The sequence below is a fragment of the Macaca mulatta genome, chromosome Y (assembly GCF_049350105.2).
Source record: "Macaca mulatta isolate MMU2019108-1 chromosome Y, T2T-MMU8v2.0, whole genome shotgun sequence".
Classification (NCBI taxonomy): Eukaryota; Metazoa; Chordata; class Mammalia; order Primates; family Cercopithecidae; genus Macaca; species Macaca mulatta.
Window position 1 is genome coordinate 5,060,998 of NC_133427.1, and position 20,465 is coordinate 5,081,462.

The 20,465-nt window shown below is 38.2% G+C and overlaps 1 protein-coding gene across 8 annotated transcripts in view; it reads left to right on the forward strand.

The window, feature by feature from the left end:
* Positions 1-20,465, forward strand: part of LOC106995406 (thymosin beta-4-like) — a 212,177-nt gene that overhangs the window by 139,580 nt on the left and 52,132 nt on the right. For 7 of the 8 annotated variants that reach the window (XR_013413257.1, XR_013413261.1, XR_013413262.1 and 4 more), the window contains one exon: positions 14,182-14,316. The gene's annotated coding sequence lies outside the window, so the exon portion shown is untranslated. Of the gene's footprint in view, positions 1-14,181; positions 14,863-20,465 lie in introns of those variants that run through there. The other variant, XR_013413264.1, reaches the window with a different exon arrangement.

Sequence of the window (20,465 nt, forward strand, 5' to 3'; positions counted from 1 at the left end):
TGACTATTGATACTTGTGTATGCTTCATGAAGTTCTTGTGCTTTTTCAGCTGCATCAGGTCATTTATGTGTTCTAAACTGGTTATTCTAGTTAGTAATTCGTCTAACCTTTTTTCAAGGTTCTTAACTTTCTCTCATTGAGTTAAAATATATTCCTTTAGCTCAGAGGAGTTTGTTATTTCCCATCCTCTGAAGCCTACTTCTGTCAATTTGTCACAATCCTTCTCCACCCAATTTTGTTCCCTTGCTGGCGAGGATTTGTGATCCTTTGCAGGAGAAGAGGCATTCTAGTTTTGTAATTTTTTTCTTTCTTTTTTTTTTTTTTTGAGACAGTATCTTGCAATGTTACCCAGGTTGGGGTGCAGAGGCTCGATCTCGGCTCACTGCAAACTCTGTCTCCCAGGTTCACACCATTGTCTTGCCTCAGCCTCCTGAGTAGCTGGGACTACAGGTGCCTACCACCATGCCAGGCTAACTTTTTTGTATTTTTAGTTTCACCATGTTAGCCAGGATGGTCTCGATCTCCTGACCTCGTGACCCACCCGTCTTGGCCTCCCAAAGTGCTGGGATTATAGGTGTGAGCTACCGTGCCTGGTGGTTTTTGGAATTTTCTGACTTATGCACTCATTTTTCCTCATCTTTGTGGATTTGTTCTTTGCCGTTGGTGGCCTTCAGATGGAGTTTCTGTGTGGACTTCCTTTTTGTTGATGTTGATGCTATTCCTTTCTGTTTGATAATTTTCCTTCTAACAGTGAGACCCCTCTGCGGCAGGTCTGCTCGAGTTAGCTGGAGGTCCACTCCAGATCCTGTTTCCCTGGATATCACCAGCGGAGGCTGCAGAACAGCAAAGATTGCTGCCTCTTCCTTCCTCTGGAAGCTTCTTGGGCACCTGCCACATGCCAGCCAGAGCTCTGCTGTATGAGGTATCTTTCAACCCCTGTTGGGAGGTATCTCCCAGTCAGGAGACACAGGGGTCAGGGACCTACTTAAGGAGGCAGTCTGTCCCTTAACAGAGTTTGAACGCTGTGCTGGGAGATCCGCTGCTCTCTTCAGAGCCAGGAGGCAGGAATGGTTAAGTCTGCTGAAGCTGTGCCCAAAGCTGATCCTTCCTGAAAGTGCTGTGTCCAAGGGATACAGAGTTTTATCTTTAAGTCCATACTGGGGCTGCTGCAATTCTTTCAGAGATGCCCAGCCCAGACAGGAGAAATCTAGAGAGGCAGTCTGGCTACTGTGACTATTTAATAAATGATGTTGGGAAAACTGGCTAGCCATATGCTGAGAACTGAAACTGGACCCCTTTCTTACACCTTATACAAAAACTAATTTAAGATGGATTAAAGACTAAAACATAAGACCTAAAACCATAAAAACTCTAGAAGAAAACCTAGGCAATATGATTCAGGACATAGGCATTGGCAAAGACTTAGGCATGGGCAAAGACTTCATGACTAAAACACCAAAAGCAATGGCAACAAAAGGCAAAATTGACATACGGGATCTAATTAAACTAAAGAGTTTCTGCACAGCAAAAAAAAAGCTATTATCAGAGTGACCAGGCAGCCTACAGAATGTGAGAAAATTTTTGCAGGCTATTCATTTGACAGAGGGCTAATATCTAGAATCTACAAAGAACTTAAACAAATTTACAAGGAAAAAACAAACAACCCATCAAAAAGTGGGTCAAGGATATGAACAGACCCTTCTCAAAAGAAGACATTTATGCAGCCAACAAACATATGAAAGAAAGCCCATCATCACGGGTCATTAGAGAAATGCAAATCAAAACCACAATTAGATACCATCTCATGCCACTTAGAATAGTGATCATTAAAAACTCAGGAAACAATGATGCTAGAGAAAACGTGGAGAAATAGAAATGCTTTTACACTGTTAGTGGGAGTGTAAACTAGTTCAACCTTTGTGGAAGACAGTGTGGCAATTCCTCGAGTATCTAGAACCAGAAATACCATTTGACCCAGCAATCCCATTATTGGGTATATACCCAAAGGATTATAAATCATGCTGCTGTAAAGACACATGCACACGTATGTTTACTGCAGCACTGTTCACAATAGCAAAGAGTTAGAACCAACCCAAATGCCCATCAGTGATAGACTGGATAAAGAAAATGTGGCACATATACACCATAGAATACTATGCAGTAATGTAAAAAGGATGAGTTCATGTCTTTTGCAGGGACATGGATGAAGCTGGAAAACCATCAATCTCAGCAAACTAACACAGCAACAGAAAACCAAACATTACATGTTCTCACTCATGAGTGGGCGTTGAACAATGAGAACACATGGACATAGGGAGGGGAACATCACACACTGGGGCCTCTTGGGGTGTGGGGGACTGGAGAAGGGATAGCATTAGGAGAAATACCTAATGTAGGTGATGAGTCAGTGGGTGCAGCAAACAACCATGGCATGTGTATACCTATGTTACAAACCTGCACATTCTGCATATATATCCCAGAACTTAAAGTATAATAAAAAAAGAAAAATAAATCTTCCCTTCTTATAATCAATGGAACCTTAAATTTAGCTGGCAGTCTTTTCTTTCTCATTCTTAATGATCTTAGTTTTGGTGAAACTTGGTATATAATTGTTTATGACTTGCCTCCTTACTGAATAAAACACTCCCATTCTTTGATTTTGACGTTTCTGATTCATGGCATCTCAACCCTAAAAACTCAGTGGATGTCAACACTGGGTAAAACAACTGATAAAATAGCTGTCTTCTTTGATTTTGATGTTTCTGATTCATGACATCTCAATACTAAGAACTCAGTGGATGTCATGATTGGAAGTATGCAGTACGTGTTGGGGTCATAGAAAAGTGAAACGTCATTGGCTTCAGGGATTAATCAAGGCTCAAAATATAAGTTGTTTTGCATCAATATGTGTCCTGAGATATGCAGTCTTTCTCTGCCTGGAAATAGGAAGCAAAAGGAGGTTTTCATTTTACTACATGTATAATTATCAAGTAATCTCTTTTGTGATTTTTGCTTTTTGAATTGTCTTTCAGACTTACAGATTTAATTTCCATTGACAGTCCTTGGAAGAAGTTAGATGTGCAATCTTTAGGTATGCTTGATGGACAAAGAAACTGATACACAAGGAGAAGGGATTTATATGCCCAGTATCACATAGTTGGTTAGTGCAGTATAATATCTAAAATCCAAGTGGTGTAGCTTCTAATTACGTTTCTTTTCTGCTGTATTTGGTTTTCCCTCCTAAACCTATTCTATGTCACAGCACACACAGTATAGGATGAAGTTTTACATTCTTCATCAGGATATAAAAGATGAACCTATGTTGAATGTAAAGTTCTTGGCCTGATCATCCCTGCTTTGACAGGCTTACCCTTAAAAGACACATAAGTTTAAGTGGTTCACAATCATAATTAATTAATGGCACTTCAAGGAAAGAAGGAAGACTTAAGGAAATATTCCAATACTACTGAAAAGAGAACTCAGAAAGTAGGAGGGCTAACATGATCCTCTCTCCTATATAGGGATTTCTTGCACTCAAAACTTTTTTATCTCGTCACTGCTCCGCAACCTTTTTTTTTTTTTTTTTTTTTGAGGTGGAGTCTCCCCCTATTGCCCAGGCTGATAGTGAAATGGCCAGATCTCAGCTCACTGCAACCTCTGCTCCCGGGTTCAAGCGATTCTCCTGCCTCAGCCTCCCGAATAGCTGGAATTACAGGTGGTGCAGCACCAAGCCTGGCTAACGTTTTTATATTTTTAGTAGAGACGAGGATTCATCATCCTGGTCAAGATGATCTCGAGCTCCTGGTCTTGTGATCTACACTGCTCAGCTTCTCAAACTGCTGAAATTACAGGCATGAGCCACTGCTCCTAGCCCACAACCTTGTTTTATGCCTTAAAATTTAGAGTGATAATTAAATGCATCCCTTTAGGAATTGGAACAGAACCTCTACCTGCCTGGATATGTCTATAAAGTAGTTGAAGGTCTTGAAGGAAGCTGATGAGAGCTAAACATGAAAGGGACATAATATGCCCCAGATATGTTTTGGGGTGGAAAAGGATCAACACATATAATTTAGTACCATTTAGCAATCTTTTGCTTTAGCATATCAGAACAATAGCGCCCCCAGTTAGAATACACTTGTAAAGTGGAAATAAAGATGAACTTTGTTGCTATTCTTTAAAAACAGAGGAATGTCTTTTCTTTTTGGCAGATGATGGTATACTACAGCCTTAAAAGAATAAAGTTAGATTTGAATGCCATGTTCTAGGAGTCATAGATAAGATCACCTGTATTTGTTTGAGAATCCTATTAATGAATTATCCCGGATTCATTAAAATGGAATCCAAACTGAAAGATGGACTCAATTTTTATAGCAAGATGACGTGCTATTTGGAAATATTTTCCTATGAGCACTATAGTATGGCTCTTAGGTACTTTGTTTTAGGGTAGTTGTCAATTCTTTAGGGACACTAAAATGGCACTTGCAGTAGTATGGCTAGTGGGTGAGACACTTGGGCTTTTTCTTCTAGTCGGTACAATCTGATTCACTGAGCAAATGAGAGATGGTCATGGCTCAGTCAAGGGTGGTCATGGTGACAGGTTGCATATGCGGAATGAGAGAAAGAGTTGAATAAATACTGTCGCCAGGGCTTTTGTCCTTAAAAACTAGGGTAAGAAAGTTGGAATATATGAGATGTGGAATATGTGTCAGACTCAGATAGCTTCAGGGGTCGGGTGGGGAGAAAATATAGACCAGAAGTTTGCTGTTGAGTGTGGTATATTTCTGATGCAAATGGACATCAGTGTGAGATGTACTGTAGGCAAATAGCCACAGGAGTTTGGAATTTAGGTGAGAATTATTGGGAAATAGAACAAATGCCATGAATGATGGTACTGTTTCATAAAACTCAATGAGGTAACAGAAAGAAAACAGGTCTTTGAGTTAAAATCACAGCAACATAAGAGGGATGGGGGGAAGAAGAAAGAGACCAAGAGACGCCAATAAGGTGGGAGAAAACACAGGGCAGTGTGGTGTTCCGATAGCCAAATGATGAAAGCTTTTCAAGAAGAAAGAGGTAATCAGTTGCGTCAAATACTGCAAGAACATGGAGACTTTAAATTTGATCATTGGATTCTGCAACAGGGAGCTCGTTATGGACTTTGACAAAAGCAGTGTTATTGGATGGCAGAAGAAAATGCCTATGGATTTTTATAATTGTTATGAGATTTTCTTTGCCAACCACTATATGATGGGTGCAATCTGCATTGTATCAAATTGTATAGTTCTGGAACATAAAGTTTTTTTTTTCCTTTTTTAAGCACTGAGACTCAGTTTTCATGTAATTTTTATATTACTCCAGGGAGTATCAAATTATTCTAGACTCAGTTGTAGAAGAATTGATGAGTTGTGAAAATTTATGGGACCAAGACTGGAGATTATTCAGAATGATTTAAAGACCTAAGTCTGAAAAGAAGGGGTAGGCAAGTAGGCACATAAGCAGTTAGGGGAGTATCATGAAAGTTGCAAAAGCATTAAATTTAAGTAAAAAGAATTTTCTTGAATGCATGTAAAGCACTTAACCAGTATCTGAAGATAACACACATTACATACACATTGGCTACTTTTACTATGAAAGAGGAAGACAAGGTCAACGTTTTTTAATTCTATGGCAGGTCAGTGAGATGCGGACTGAAAGGGCTCACAAAGTTTTGTAGTTAGGAAGTCACAAGAAATCTGTTTGAGACTTTCTGTGCATCAATAGTAGGTAACACATACAACTCTGGGTTATAGAATAAAATGTAAGGAGGAAATTCAGACCACATACATGCAACTCTTTCTGTAAGTTTAAAGTCTTTCCCTAAGACTGTCTCTAGAGCATAGAGGAGAGAGAGGAGACTGTGGTTAGGGGGATTTCATGGTTGAGAAACTGATTTTTGTGTTTTACGTTGGAAAGACTGGAATACATTTATATGCTAGGGGGCAGGGAGGAATGTTAAGTCAGAGATACATGGAGCACAAATTGGATAACTAGATTTCTGGAGTAAGGAACTAGGGCTGAAGGAAATTTCAATGTGGAGAGGGAGAAACTCATGCATCTGAAGATGCCAACTCCAGTGTCCAGCATGATCCAGAACTGGCCTTCTCACACTTGGTCATGCACATGAATCATCTAGGAATCTGCTTTAATGCAGATTCTGATTAAGCAGGTTTATGGTGTTCAGTAGGCATATGGTATTCAGTAGGTATATGGTGCAGCCAGGAGAGTCTTTATTTCCAGCAAGCTCCCAAGGGATGCGAATGCTGATGAACCAAGGCCTAGCCTTTGAGTAGCAAGTATGTGGATGTACTTCTTGGGTACTGGGGTGCCCCATTTTTAGGTATAGCCATGTTTGTGCCTATGATACCATATGCTTGTAGAAGGGGAGGCTGGCGCAGGAGGATTGCATGAGTCCAGGAGGTCAAGATGGCAGTGAGCCATGTTTGTACCACTGCATTCTAGTCAGGGTGACAGAGTGAGACCCTGTTTTAAAAAACAAACAAACAAAAAAGCCCTAACATGAAGTTTTCTACCAATTCCATGAAACCTTCCGTGATTGCTGCTGTGATAGTCTACAGGGACAGAGTGTGAATTAGCTTAAAATGATTAAAAATCAGCAGATGAGTCTGGGCTGAGTGGCTCACACCTATAATCCCAGCGTTTTGGGAGGCCAAGATGGGAGGATCACTTGAGCCCAGGAGTTTAAGAGTTTAAGGTCAGTCTGGACAACAAAATCAGATTCCATCTTTTCAAAAAAAAAAAAAAAAGAGCAGACATGGTGGCACATACCTGTGGTCCCAGCTAGATAGGAGGCTGAGGCAGGGGGATTGCTTGAGCCCAGGAGGTTGGGTTTCAGTGACCCATATTTGTGCCACTACACTCCAGCCTGAATGACAGAGTGATACCCTATTTCAAAAAAACAAAACAACAAAAAAAAGAAAAAAATAGCAGATAAAAATAGTTCTTTATAAATAAAAGCAAAAATACTGTTTTATTACTAAAGATGCATAATTGTAATTGTTGCTTTATTTTTATTCCCCAATGCAGTCCAAACATGATAGCAGGAACAAAGTTTAGTATTCCTGTGTCATGTAACTAGGAGAATGATGGACTCAGGTTAAATGAATCAATGAATGAAGAGAGTCTCCTTTTATCTGAATTGACAGAGCTTTCATGGAGGAGTGTGGAAGGAATTCTAACATCTATCTTCTCTAAGAAGTAGAATGAGAGGTTTCCTTCTGGCTCCTGTATGGGCTTAAATTTTATCTACTTATTGAGACTTTTATATGTTATTTCAAATTTTTAGTAGACATAGGGCTATTCACATTTTCCATTGCTTTTTCAGTAGCATTTATATTGCCTGAGACTTTGTAGAAAGTGAACTGTTTGATGCAAGTTATCACATTAATAAAAATAGGGTAGTTCATATTGCCTAATTCACCTTTATTGTTAGCATTTTGATGTCTATTAGATCAGTAGTGATTTTTTTGCAATACTGATATTGATAAATTATGTACTCTCTATTTCTTTCTCGATTCATCTGGATAGAATTTTGTCAATTTTAGTGCTCCTTTAAAAAATAACTTTTTCTTTTGTTGCTTTTCTTTATTGGGTCATTTCCTATGCTGTTGGTTTTTGATCTTTTATTTATTTATTTTACTTTTGCTTAATTTTGAAGAGTTTGACCTTCTTTATATACTATCTTATTGTAGGAGCTTAGATAGTTGAGATCTTATTTTCATTTCTTATGTAAGAACTTTATGCTATAAATTTTGCCCTATGAACTACTTTAGCTAAAACCCACATTTTGTGTTATAGCATGTTTTTGGTTTTACACAGGTAAATTTTCTAATTAGTTTTGTAATTCTATCTTTGAGTTCCACACGAAGGCATGGTTTATTTTGTAAATATTTGAGAATTTTAGAGGTATCTTTCTATTGATTTCTGGTTAAGTTACCTTTTCTTAAGACAGTACTTCAGATTTCTATCTTCTTGAATTTTTTCAGAATTGCTTTTTGGAACACAGTATGTTTGGTCGTGAATGACTTCAGGTGTGATGTGAAAATGTTATAAATGTATACTTCCATTGTTTATTTCCTTCATTTGCATTAGTGTTAAAAGTCATTCTTCTACATTTGTTGCAAGCTCCACATCACATTTTTATCATTTGTGCTTTAAATTTATCTTCTTTTAGAGATATAAAAACAAAAAAAAATCATCTTTTTAATATAATCACGTATTTATTATTTCTAGAACTCTTCATTTTTTGTGTAGACCCCAGTGTTCATCTGTTACCATTTTCCTTTTGTTTTTAACATTTGTAATCGGGGTAGTTGTTATGGATCCACTTTCTGTATATCTGAGGTAGTCTTTAAGACATCTTCAGTTTTTTTTTGTTTTTTTGTTTTTTTTTTAAGATGTGGTCTTGCTTTGTCACCCAGGCTAGAGTACAGTGGTGCAATCTCGTCTCACTGTAAGCTCCCCTTCCTGGGTTCACGCCATTCTCCTGCCTCAGCCTCCCAAGTAGCTGAGGCTAGAGCTGCCCACCACCATGTCCTGCTAATTTTTTTTGTATTTTTAGTAGAGACGGGGTTTCACTGTATTAGCCAGGATGGTCTTGATCTCCTGACCTTGTAATCCACCCACCTCAGCATCTTCAGTTTTTAAAGATATTTCATGGGTATAAAATTTCAGGTTAATTTATTTTAAAAAATAGTATTTTAAAGATATCATTTCATTTTCTTCTGTCATGCATATTTTCTGAAAAATCTTTTGACATTCTTATTGTTTTACTGTTTATAAAGTGTCTTTTTATTTTTCTATCTGCTTTGAAGATTTTCTTTCTGTATCTGGTATATGAAGCATATGATTAAATATACTTTGATTGAATTATCTTTGTTTCTTTTGCTTAGGGGTAACTGAGATTCCTCTAACTACAGACATAACATATTAATCAAATTTTTAATTTATTGTTCAACGTTATTTATTTGTCCCATCTTCTCTCTTCTCTCCTTCTGGGACTCTAATGATACATATTAGACCAGCTTATTTTGTTTCATGGGTCAATGAGTCTACGATCTGTTGTGTTATATTTTGTTTTTGTTTTTTTTTTCTTTTTGTCATTTTCCATCCTCTGCTTCATTTTGATAGTTTTTTTTTTGTTTTTTCTTTTTCTTTTTTTTTTTTTTTTGAGACAGAGTCTTGCTGCCCAGGGTGGAATGCAATGGCGCAATCTCTACTTAGTGCAACCTCTGCCTCCCGGGTTCAAGCAATTCTCCTGCCTCAGTTTCTCAAGTAGCTGGGATTACAGGCATGCACCACCATGTCTAGCTAATTTTATACTTTTAGTAGACACAGGGTTTTTCCATGTTGGTCAGGCTGGTCTTGAACTCCCAACCTCAGGTGATCCTCCTGCCTTGGCCTTCCAAAGTGCTGGGATTACAGGAGTGAATCACCACACCCAGCCCATTTTGATAGTTGTTGTTTTTGTTTGTTTGTTTTGTTTGTTTTAATCATTGTGTCTTTGCTTTTCTTTTAAGTAATCTTGTCTTCCATAGTGTCTAATATTTTAAAAATCCCATTTGGCATATCTTTCATTTCTTCCTATTTACTTTTAGAAGTTCTACACAGTTCTGTTCTGCATCTTTCATTCCTTTCCTCCCTATGTCCACATTTTCCTCCACATTATTGGGCATACGGAGCATATTTGTAATAGCTTTTACATGTCCTTCACTGTTAATTTTATCATCTTTATAATAATGTCTCATTCTGCTTCTGTAGATCTTGTTTTTCCCATCTTGTTTACGTGCCACAATTTCTTTCTTCTTTGCACAGTGAATTACTTTTGGTTGGATCTCAAGTTTTTGTGTTTTGAATTTTGCTATATCTTTCTAGAAAGCTTTAGACTTTGTTCTAACATGTAATTAAGTTCCTTTTGAGATTCGTTTTCTTATTTTGAGGTTTCTTTTAAGTTTCTTCAGGTAGGTTCAGAGTAGCCTTTAGAATTGCCTAACTTATCCCATTACTAAAGTCATATCCTTCTAAGGACTCTAGCCATCGCTTCATGAGTTGCGCATTCTCTCCACTCTGACTGTTTGAAATGTGAGTTTTTACTAGAATGGTTTCCTTTATTGATGTTTGGTTGTTCTTTCCCTAGACTTACGCAGTCTGAAGCCATGCACATTCAGGTCAGTATTCAGCTAAAAATTAAGAAGTCCCTCTAAACCTCTCCGTGTTTCTCTCTTCATGCAGTTTCATCCTGCTTGATAGTCTGCCCACAAGAGCTGGCCATCTCAGCCTCAAGCTTTAATCTGTTTCTCCACAACTTGAAAATACTGCAGAACTATCTTGGGATCAGCCTTCCTTGCACTGTAGATTTGAAACTGGATCAAATCATTCATTTTTTCATTTGTGTCCTTTCAGATTTTCTTGTCTTGTGCCAACTATTGTCCAATGTCTGAAGAAAGTGGCTGCATATACAAGAGGCCTTCAGAAAGTTCATGAAAAAATGTAATCAAAAGCTAAAAATAAAACATATAAACATTGTTTCCCAAGATAAGCTCTATCAAGCTTAAGACACTTTTTAATTTGATGTTATCAGCCACTTAGTCTATACCTAAAAAACTGAGTGTCCTGGGAATTTAACCATGTCAATGGTAGATTTTGAAAAATATTCACTGAAGAAAAATAGATGCCCTTTAAATATTCTTATAAGAACAGGAAACAAAAACAAGTCAGAAGGAGACAAATCAGGACTGTAAGTTGGATACCTAATGATTTCCCATTGAAATTCTGGCAAAATTACTTTTGTTTGATGAGAGGAATGAGCAGGGACATTATTGTGGTGGAAAAGGGCTCTCTCCTGAAGCTTCCTTGGGCATTTTTCTGCTAAAACTTTGGCTAACTCTCTTAAAATACTCTCATAATAACATATATCCAGTGTTCACTTTTGCATGAGGTTTTAGCATCAAAATGAGACAAATTTGTCTTGTTACATTGAAAAGTGAACTATAGGACTATACAAAGTTTGTGCACAGCCTCTTTAAGTTAACTGAAACTGACTGTCTGCGCTTGCTTATCAGAAAATAATCTTTGTAAGGCCAGTCTTCTGTCCAATCAGAGAGTTGTGGAAGTCTGAGTTGTGTGCTACAGTTGATAGCTGCAATTGTTGACAAGTTTTTAACTCTCTTCTATCCCTTCTCATCTCATTTCATTGTCTCACTACCTTGTCTTCATGCTCTTGTATTGAATTAATTTTTTGTTCATCTCACTGTGCTTTGGGAGTGAAGCATTCAGAAATTGGGAATCACCCTAATATGTCTTACTGGGAAGTGTAAGATTGCATTTTAGAATATTCAGGTTATTTATAAACATGTAGAATCATGAAATCTAATAACCAAACACAAAAATTTAGACAGCTATTCACCCAGCAGATTTCTATTCTTGGCCACACATTGGGACCAGCAGGGATTCTTTCCAAAGTGCAGGGTGCAGAAGTAAGGGGTCAGTAGTTTACCCAGGATGTCAGTTTTAGAAGCTCCCTGGGAAATTCTGATAGGGAAGCAGATTTTTTCTGGGTGAGCCTAATCTTATTTTACCCTGAGATATGGTGGGGCCCTCAGAAAACACTGGCTGTCATCATTGCCCAAACTCATGTGTTTTGTGATTTGAGCTATATTATCTCCCTGAGCTGATGTTTCCCCATTTGTAAAATGGAAATAATAACAATTGTGGGAAGTGGGAAGAATAAGTGAGATGAGAAAGTAAAGCAACTGGGGTAGAGTGAGGGATGTGGCAGACATCAGCATCTCTTGGTGATTAACTGCCACTGCTAATGATGATGGTAATGATAGTGATGGTGGTGGTGGTGACAGTGGTGATAATGATGGAGCACTCATTTCAGGAAATTGTATATTCGAGGTTTCATTGTAGTCCACAATCCTGGTTGTTGGCTAGGAGCAGGAAAAGAAGCCCCTCAATCCCTGGCTCTTTGCAAAGGCAATTATAATCCTACGGAATTGACATGTGGTATAAGTCTGTTAAATGGAACCAAATGCCAAATACAATGTTCTCTTCAAAGCTGAAGCCTTGTATTTGTGTGATTTTAAACACATTAAGGTAATTTCCCGAATTGGACGACTTTATCATCCCATGATTGCTGCACAGATTATTTTACAGTACAATACGTTGCATTTTATACCAAACTAGAAAAGATGATATTATCCCTCATTTTGAAAGCATTCAGGAAACGTTACCTACTTTTGATAGTATTTAATTTTATTTTTAGCCACTTGCCACAGGTGGATGAGTTAATGTTTTAGTCATTTTCTTCTTAGTGAAGCTTCGCATATTATCCTGGTAGTAAGGCACTAAAAACCACATTTTAGTTTTTAGACCTTAGGAGATGACATATAAGACAGATTTATGAGAATTAATTAATACTGCATGTTAATATAAAATATGACATGTATCTATTCCTAAACAGATGTGGGATTTTTTTACTTAATCTAATATGTCCCAAAGACCTTTTTCTTTAATACTTTGGGTTGTCTGTCTATTCTTTGGAGGCATAATGACATCTATTAGATACCATTAATTACTGCTTTACAAAAAACATAATCTTTGCAGACTATTTATTTCCCAGTTTTAGGGACAGTAAGGCAAAACAAAATTAATGGGCATAGTGACCACATTTTTTTCAAATTTTCAATTGGAGCCAGTGACCTGGCAAGAGTGACATTTGTGTCATTTATGAAATTAATAATATGAATAGTTGAATTGTAGTTATAAAAATTAATTTACAGTTAATAATTTGTCTGAATTGCCTGCATATAATTGTACTAGCAGGAAATAGAACATGGACCACATATATATCTGTTATCACACATGTCTTTATTTACCATAAAATTGATGGGTATTACACACATACTGATTTGATTAAGTCCTTTTCCAATATTTTCACATTTCTCTTAGGTCTCTAAATAATTAACTTTTATTATCACATGAAATTTTACATGCTTAAGGGTCAGAAGTTATCATACTTTTATGACACTTAAATTATCTTTGTTCACAGGATTTCCTACTGGAGACCAATTAATACATTTTCTTTATATTTAGAGTATTAACATTCACATAGCATTTTCCCTGACCTATACACATTTCTCTCCTTATTCCATTCAGTTAGTAAATTATCATTAAACTATGATTAATGACCTAGAGAGAGACCTTGTGTACACATACCATATGTTCTCTATATTCAGAGTAATATTTTTTAACCTAATCCAAGAGAATTATGCAAGAAAATTAATAACATCAAAATTTGCCTTTGATAAAAATAAACAAAAAAACAGTTCAGTAAAGCTCCTCTGTAAGATTGCTGCAACAAATCCACACTACTCTAAGATGAACTTCATTTAATTATGTGTTGCAATTTCTTAGATGCAGTTTCCAGTGCTTAATCTGGAAATAGTAGGTTGAAATCTAGTGAATGGACACACTGTAGAAATATGTAGGAATACTTTCTGTCTTTGGATCTCTTAAAAATTTTGTCAGTATACTAGAAGAATTTTGAAATGTTCAAGAGTAAACTTGTAGAAGTGGAAAAAAGACATAAATTATTTAACTCTTATTGAGTATGTATTGTGGACCAACTATGCACAATCTTGTCTAGTTCTTTTTGTGTGTTACTTCATGTAATATTCATAATATAACCTGTATTATTTCAAGATTACATAACAGTCCATAAACCTTGAGTGCAAAGATGAATATTTGTTTCTCTGATCCCCAAAATAGTCACAAAAAAACGTTTTTGAATTCTTACCAAAAAGGAAAAAAATAAATATCCATACAAAACAACTCTCATATCAACTGAAAGATCAAATTGTTGGGCAAATTATGATCATTCTCATTTTATGCTTATTGGGAACACATGCTTCATAACTGCTCTAGCTCACTGTCTTTGTTTATTTGTATGTAAATATGCCCCAATAGTTCAGTAAGTAAAGAAAATAAGGAGGCACGACTTCTGTGTTCCTATCTTTCAGAGGTCAAGGGTGTGGCAGATGGCATATAGATAATTAAAATAACATATGAATAAAGGATCCAAACTTTATCTGACTGTTGACTCATTCTCTATTTTCATAGGTGAAGAAGTATGAACTGAGCTGATTTTATTATATCATGGTGCAAGCTAAGTAATTGTGATTTCCAAGTTACCAAGCAGGAAGCGAGTATTTCTACTTGGAAATCTCAGCCCTGAGACAGTGGCCAGTGAGTTTGGTAACTAGGTATTTTCTTTCAGTGGGTATAATGTGTATGTTTTGTTGAAAGAAGCAAGTTGGTGAATTCTACACAATTGTTACAAATCTGTTAGCATACTTCTTTGGTTACTTGGATTTGAAACAAAATTTAGAGCTTCAAAACTCAATGAAGTAAAACACATCTAACAGCTAACAGAAAAAAGAACTGTAAAACAGAGTGAGAGAAAAAGCCTCGAGAGTTGATGATGCTTTAAATGCTTGTAAAGTTTCTTTTTAATTACTTAGCTGCAAATTTGTCATAATTCAATAATGACACTATGGCTTTTCTTCTAAGCTTTACCTTAAAGTTCTTAAATTGAGAAGTAATGTTAGTACAGCCAATTCATGTTATTTCACGTTTTATAAATGATTAATAACTAATAAACATCTTCATCTGATACCTACAATTCCAATTCAAAATTTGAAATTACACTTTTTCTAGCTAGTACTTCTACCATTTTCCTTCTGTTAATCTAAGAACAGGCATTTAATTGTATTTAACTTGTAATGAAATGTATTTAACTTGTAACTTGTTGTTCATTAAATTTGCAATATAGGAAAGATTATTGTCACTGCCAAGCAATAGTATTTGGTGCTACACACATTCTTATAGTATAAAAATTTTCTGTCCTTTTTTTTTTTAATTCTGGTAAAATGCAAATAATATAACATTTGCTGTCTTAACTTTTACATATATTTTAATTCAACAGTGTTTGGGAAAAAGAACCATGTGAGACCGTGGAGAATAATTTACATTGAAATTGTAGTTATCCTGGGATTACTGGGATATTCCCTTGTGAAGTTATGTTTTGAGCCTTCAGTGGCATTTCCAGTCATCATCAGCATGAGAATCGTAGACTAAAATTAGTGAACTAACTATGTTTTTGGAAAAGAGTTAGAAACATTTGTCCCCTGAATCTCTCACCTCTCACTAGAGACTTTGATAATGCTGAAGTGCTTTTCTTTTCTTTTCTTTACTTTTCTTTGTGTGTGTGTGTGTATGTGTGTGTGTTTTTTGAGACGGAGTCTCTGTCACCAGGCTGGGGTACAATGGTGCGATCTCAGTTCACTGCAACCTCTTCCTCCCGGGCTCAAGCTATTCTCCTGCTTCAGCCTCCTGAGTAGCTGGGATTACAGGCACCTGCCACCACAGCCAGCTAACTTTTGTATCTTCAGTAGAGACAGGGTTTCACCATGTTGCCCAGGCTGATCTTGAACTCCTGACCTCAGGTGATCCACTCACCTCGGCCTCCCAAAGTGCTACCAGCCAGGATTACAGGTGTGATCCACCGTGCCTGGCCGTGTTTTTTTGCTTAATTAATATACCTCTACCATTGTGTAAAGTACTCTGGTTAATATCCCAAATCTTTCATGACGTCTTTTCTAGATAACCCCGTCTCCAGGGTACCTAGGTGCCACCAGACACCTATCTGACGAAAGGGTTATGCTCTGTTAGCAGGGAGGAGTAGCCGGCAGCATGCCGGCAGGTTTAGCAAGTATAACCTGATGGTAGGGAGTTACATTCAACCACTACTGAGAAGCAGCAGCAACACATGGGCAGGTCTTACCAGGTGTTTTCCAGGTGTTGCCCAGGCATTACCAGGCAGTGGTAGGGATGAGCTGGTGTTACCCAGGTGTCACAATGGTGCAGAGGCATATTTAGTCATCAGGGAGGAGCAGCAAGTAGCACACAGGTGAGTGTTCCCAGGTACCGTTTAGGTGTAACCCAGGTGTTTCCAGATGTTACCAGTAATGAGCCCTGGTTAGGGATCACTGTGGAGCATCAAGCAGCATGCTGGCATTGAGTAACATGATGTTCCTAGTCTCTCCCTGGACTTCTGTTCACCAAAGCCACCACATTTATTTCTTATATTCCTAACCCTGTTGTGACATCAAATAAACAGAAAGTGTCCTCCTTGTCCATCTTCCACTTCCAACGTTGAGGAACCATGGTAGCCCATCACTAGATGGCCTTTGTATTGGTTTGGGTAGCTGAACTGTTGTAGTGAACAGAACTTGACATGTACAATTGTTCAAAACATGCATACTTGCATTTTGCCCATGGAGCACTGTAAGGCAGCAATTTGTGGCAGGGTGCTGGCTTCCTCCATGTGGGCAGACAGACATCCCAGCATCTCTCCTCCTGTGGTCCCACCAGTCCCTACAGCTGTGGTGCCACCCATATCTTGCTAATAAGAACACAGGGGTGCCATCACCTACCACCTGCAAGCCTCAGTCCACAGTGGCACAGAAATTTGCTGATTACATTCCATTCATGAGAACATGGCTCCCCTATGTAGAAGAAAGGCAATGAAATTTAACCTGGCTTTGCACAGCCATTCCAGGTGAAAATGCATTTTGATAGGAGAAGATGCCACTTTGATAGGATAAAAGAAAAAAATATATCTATTTTGTCAAACCTTCAAGCAGACTTCATGTGTCTTTAACAGAATAGTTGCTATGGTGGAAAGCATCTCCCATAAGAATAAAAGGAGGCTTGGGGTAAAAGTTAAAGTTATGATGTTCATCTTTTCTGCCATCTTTTATAAAGCAAAAAGGTATTTAGGGTTAGGGCTGAGGCTTGTGGAGCTGTCTTGACTGTTCTCCTCCTTAAGGAAAAAGGAGGGCAAGGGCACAGAGAGAATCCTTTCTCTTTCTTTCCCTGGATGGGGCAGGATTTAGAAGTCTCAGCAGCTCCTCCATTCCATGGCAGAAGGAAGCCATTATCTTCTGAGTGCAGGGATAACCAATTGCTTTCCCCAACCAATTTTTTTCCTAAGGAAAAATAGACATTTGAAAAAATGGCTCTTTCACATTACTCAGGCTTTGTTAATAATACACTTCTCTAATAAGTCCAGGGCGTGCTATTCTTACTAATGGTTGATAGATTCTGGGCTCAACCAAAATGTCCTCAGCAAGATGCTGTTCAAATCCCAACTGTTTTATGGATAACATAGGTGTGGGCTGATTTTTAAACAAGATCCACGTTCTTTTACTGCAAAACTCATTGACAATTTCATATTAACAATAAAGCCTGGAAATTATTGAAATGGGTTCAATTAGGAGGCTTAGACAACCATGCTATATAATACCAACAAATATGTTAGCATTGTGAGAACTGTAAAGTTTTACGGAACTGCTGCTATTTTGATGAGTATTAATATATATGAAAAAATAGCCAGGGGCAATGACTCAAGCCTGTTATCCCACTGGCTTTGGGAGGCTGAGGCATGAGGATTGCTTGAGGCCAGGACTTGAGACCACCCTAAGCAACATAGCAAGACCTCATCTCCAGGAAAAATAAAAATTAGCTAGGGATGGTAGTTTGTGATTTTAGTTCTACCTTCTTGGGAGGCTGAGGCAGGAGGATTGCCTGGGACTGGGATTTCAAGGCTGCAGAGAGCTACGTCTGCACCACTGCACTCCAGCCTGATGACAAAGTGCGACCTGGTCCATAAGAAAAAAGAGAAAAAAAATAGGGAGAGTGGCTTGTTATAAAATGAAAATATATGTAATGTATACAATCCAAAAAGGGCCCTCAAGTTGCACTGGACAAGTTATTTATAATCAGTTTTTTGACAAACATCTTTGAACCATGGTGGAATATATGATCCATGAATGTGGGTGCATATACACAGTGTGTGTCTGTTCCATACAGTAAAAAATCATCACTCATGGATTATGTTCCTTTTAAATCAGCACAAAATGTCACTTTGATAGGAGAAAACCAATACATGCATTTCGTCAAATACTCAAGCAAAAGCTTGATGGGAAAAAAATGTAGAACTTCTTTTCAGATGTCTTGGAAATCAGACTTCATGTGTCTTTAATGGAATATTTTGAAAAAATTCTTCTCTGTCTTAGTCTCTCTTCCCAAGAACTATGAATGCTTGACCAGCTGTGACTTCTTCAAATACATCATATTGGTGAAGCAGGGGGACTATCCAGCTCCTGGGAAAGTCAATGGATTTGTAGCTGCCTGCGTTGAAAGCTGTGAAGTTGATAATGAGAGCTATGGGGTAAAGAAATGTTTTGCAAATGAGTGTGGACACACCTGCCAAGTACCCAAGAAGACTCTGTACAAAGGCAAGGGGCAGCCTTGGGGGTGTGAAGAGACCTGCAGTGCCACAGAAATCTGTGTGTGCCCAGAGAAGGGTGTCCATTGTAGGTGTGAAAAGTCCAAAAAACATAAAACCTTAAGAAAATGTATTTTATATCATATACACATATGTCTTAATATATTCACAGACCCATAAAGATAAGCCATATAAACTCGACTTGGGGCAGAACAAGTCGTTCAAATTAATTTTTTTTAATTTGATATATGTGACGGACAGCAACAATTCAGGAAGCTTTTTGTCTTTTTCTCCAGTCAGAGTGATTCAAGTAAGCTCTACTGGGTACATTGGAATAATAAATTGATTTAAATCCTTGGAAAATAGGCTGGGAGATGAGGCAGAGTTGAAAAATGCACTATAAATATAATGGTATTGTGCTTTTTCTGCTGATATAATCCAAGAACATTAGTGTCATTGTACACATCTTAAATATTTTGATTAGTACCTTGAGACTCTAGACAATGGAGTTCAATTTATCAAACAGCTTAGCAGATGCAAGCCGTTTCTATAGCACTTAGCTCCTTAATATCAAGTGCTACTTGCCATTTTCTGTAAATGGGACTAAGCTCTTTCCATCCCCTACTCCCTCCCGAGATGAAGTCTTGCTCTGTCACCCAGGCTGGAGTGCACTGGTATGATCTCAGCTCACTGTAGGCTGTGCCTCCCAGGTTCAAGTGATTCTCCTGCCTCAGCCTCCCAAGAAGCTGGGACTACAGGCACCTGCCACCATGCTCAGCTAATTTGTTGTATTTTTAGTGGAGATGGGGTTTCGCCGTGTTAGCCAGGATGGTCTCGATCTCCTGACCTTGTGATTGAACTACCTTGGCCTCCTGAAGTGCTGAGATTACAGGTGTGAGCCACTGCACCAGCCTAAGCTCTTTTTTTTCTAGTTGAGATGGGGTCTTTCTGTGTCGCTCAGGCTAGAGTGCAGGGTGCAGTGGCACAATCTCAGCACACTGCAGCCTCCCCATCCCAGGTTCAAGAGATTCTCCTGCCTCAGCCTCCCAAGTGGTTGGGACTACAGGCATGCCTCACCATGCCCAGCTAATATGTGTATTTTTTTTTTCTTTTTTCTCAGTAGAGACAGGGTTTCACGATGTTAGCCAGGCTTGTCTTGAACTCCTGACCTCAAGTGATCTGCCACCTCAGTCTCCCAAAGTACTGGGATCACAAGCGTGAGCCACCACATCTGGCGAGGACTAAGGTCTTTTAAAAGCCACGCCCATTCCATTGTATTATATATAATATGGGATACCATCAAAATACACTATGACATATAACGTTTTGTTAATTTTTTGGGGTCTCATTTAAGAGTAATATAGAAGCCGGGTGCAGTGGCTCATGCCTGTAATCCCAGCACTTTGGGAGGCTGAGGTGGGTGGATTACCTGAGGTCAGGAGTTCGAGACCAGCCCGGCCAACATGGTGAAACACCATCTCTATTAAAAATAAAAAATTAGCTGGGTGTGGTGGCATGCACCTGTAGTCTCAGCTACTCGGGAGGCTGAGGCAGGAGAATCACTTGAACCCAGGAGGCAGAGGTTGCAGTGAGCTGAGATCACACTACTGCACTCCAACCTGAGTGACAGAGTGGGAATTGGGAATTCATGTCAAAAAAAAAAAAAAAAAGAGTAATATAGAGCAGCATTCACCAAACTATTTGGCAACAGGGACTGGTTTCTTGGAAGACAATTTTTCCTTGGTTGGGGGAGGGCGAAGGAGATGGTTTGGGATAATTGAAACACATTACATTTATTGTCCATTTTATTTCTATTATTATTAGGTTGTAGTATGTAATAAAATAATTATACAGCTCACCATAATGTAGAATCAGTGGGGGCCCTGAGCTTGTTTTCCTGCAACTAAATGGTCTATCTGGGGGTGATGGGAGACCATGATAGATCATCAGGCATTAGATTCTCATAAAGAGTGCACAACCTAGATCCCTTACATGTGCAATTCACAGTAGAGTTTGTGCTTCTGTAAGAATCTAAAGCTACAGATCATCTGAC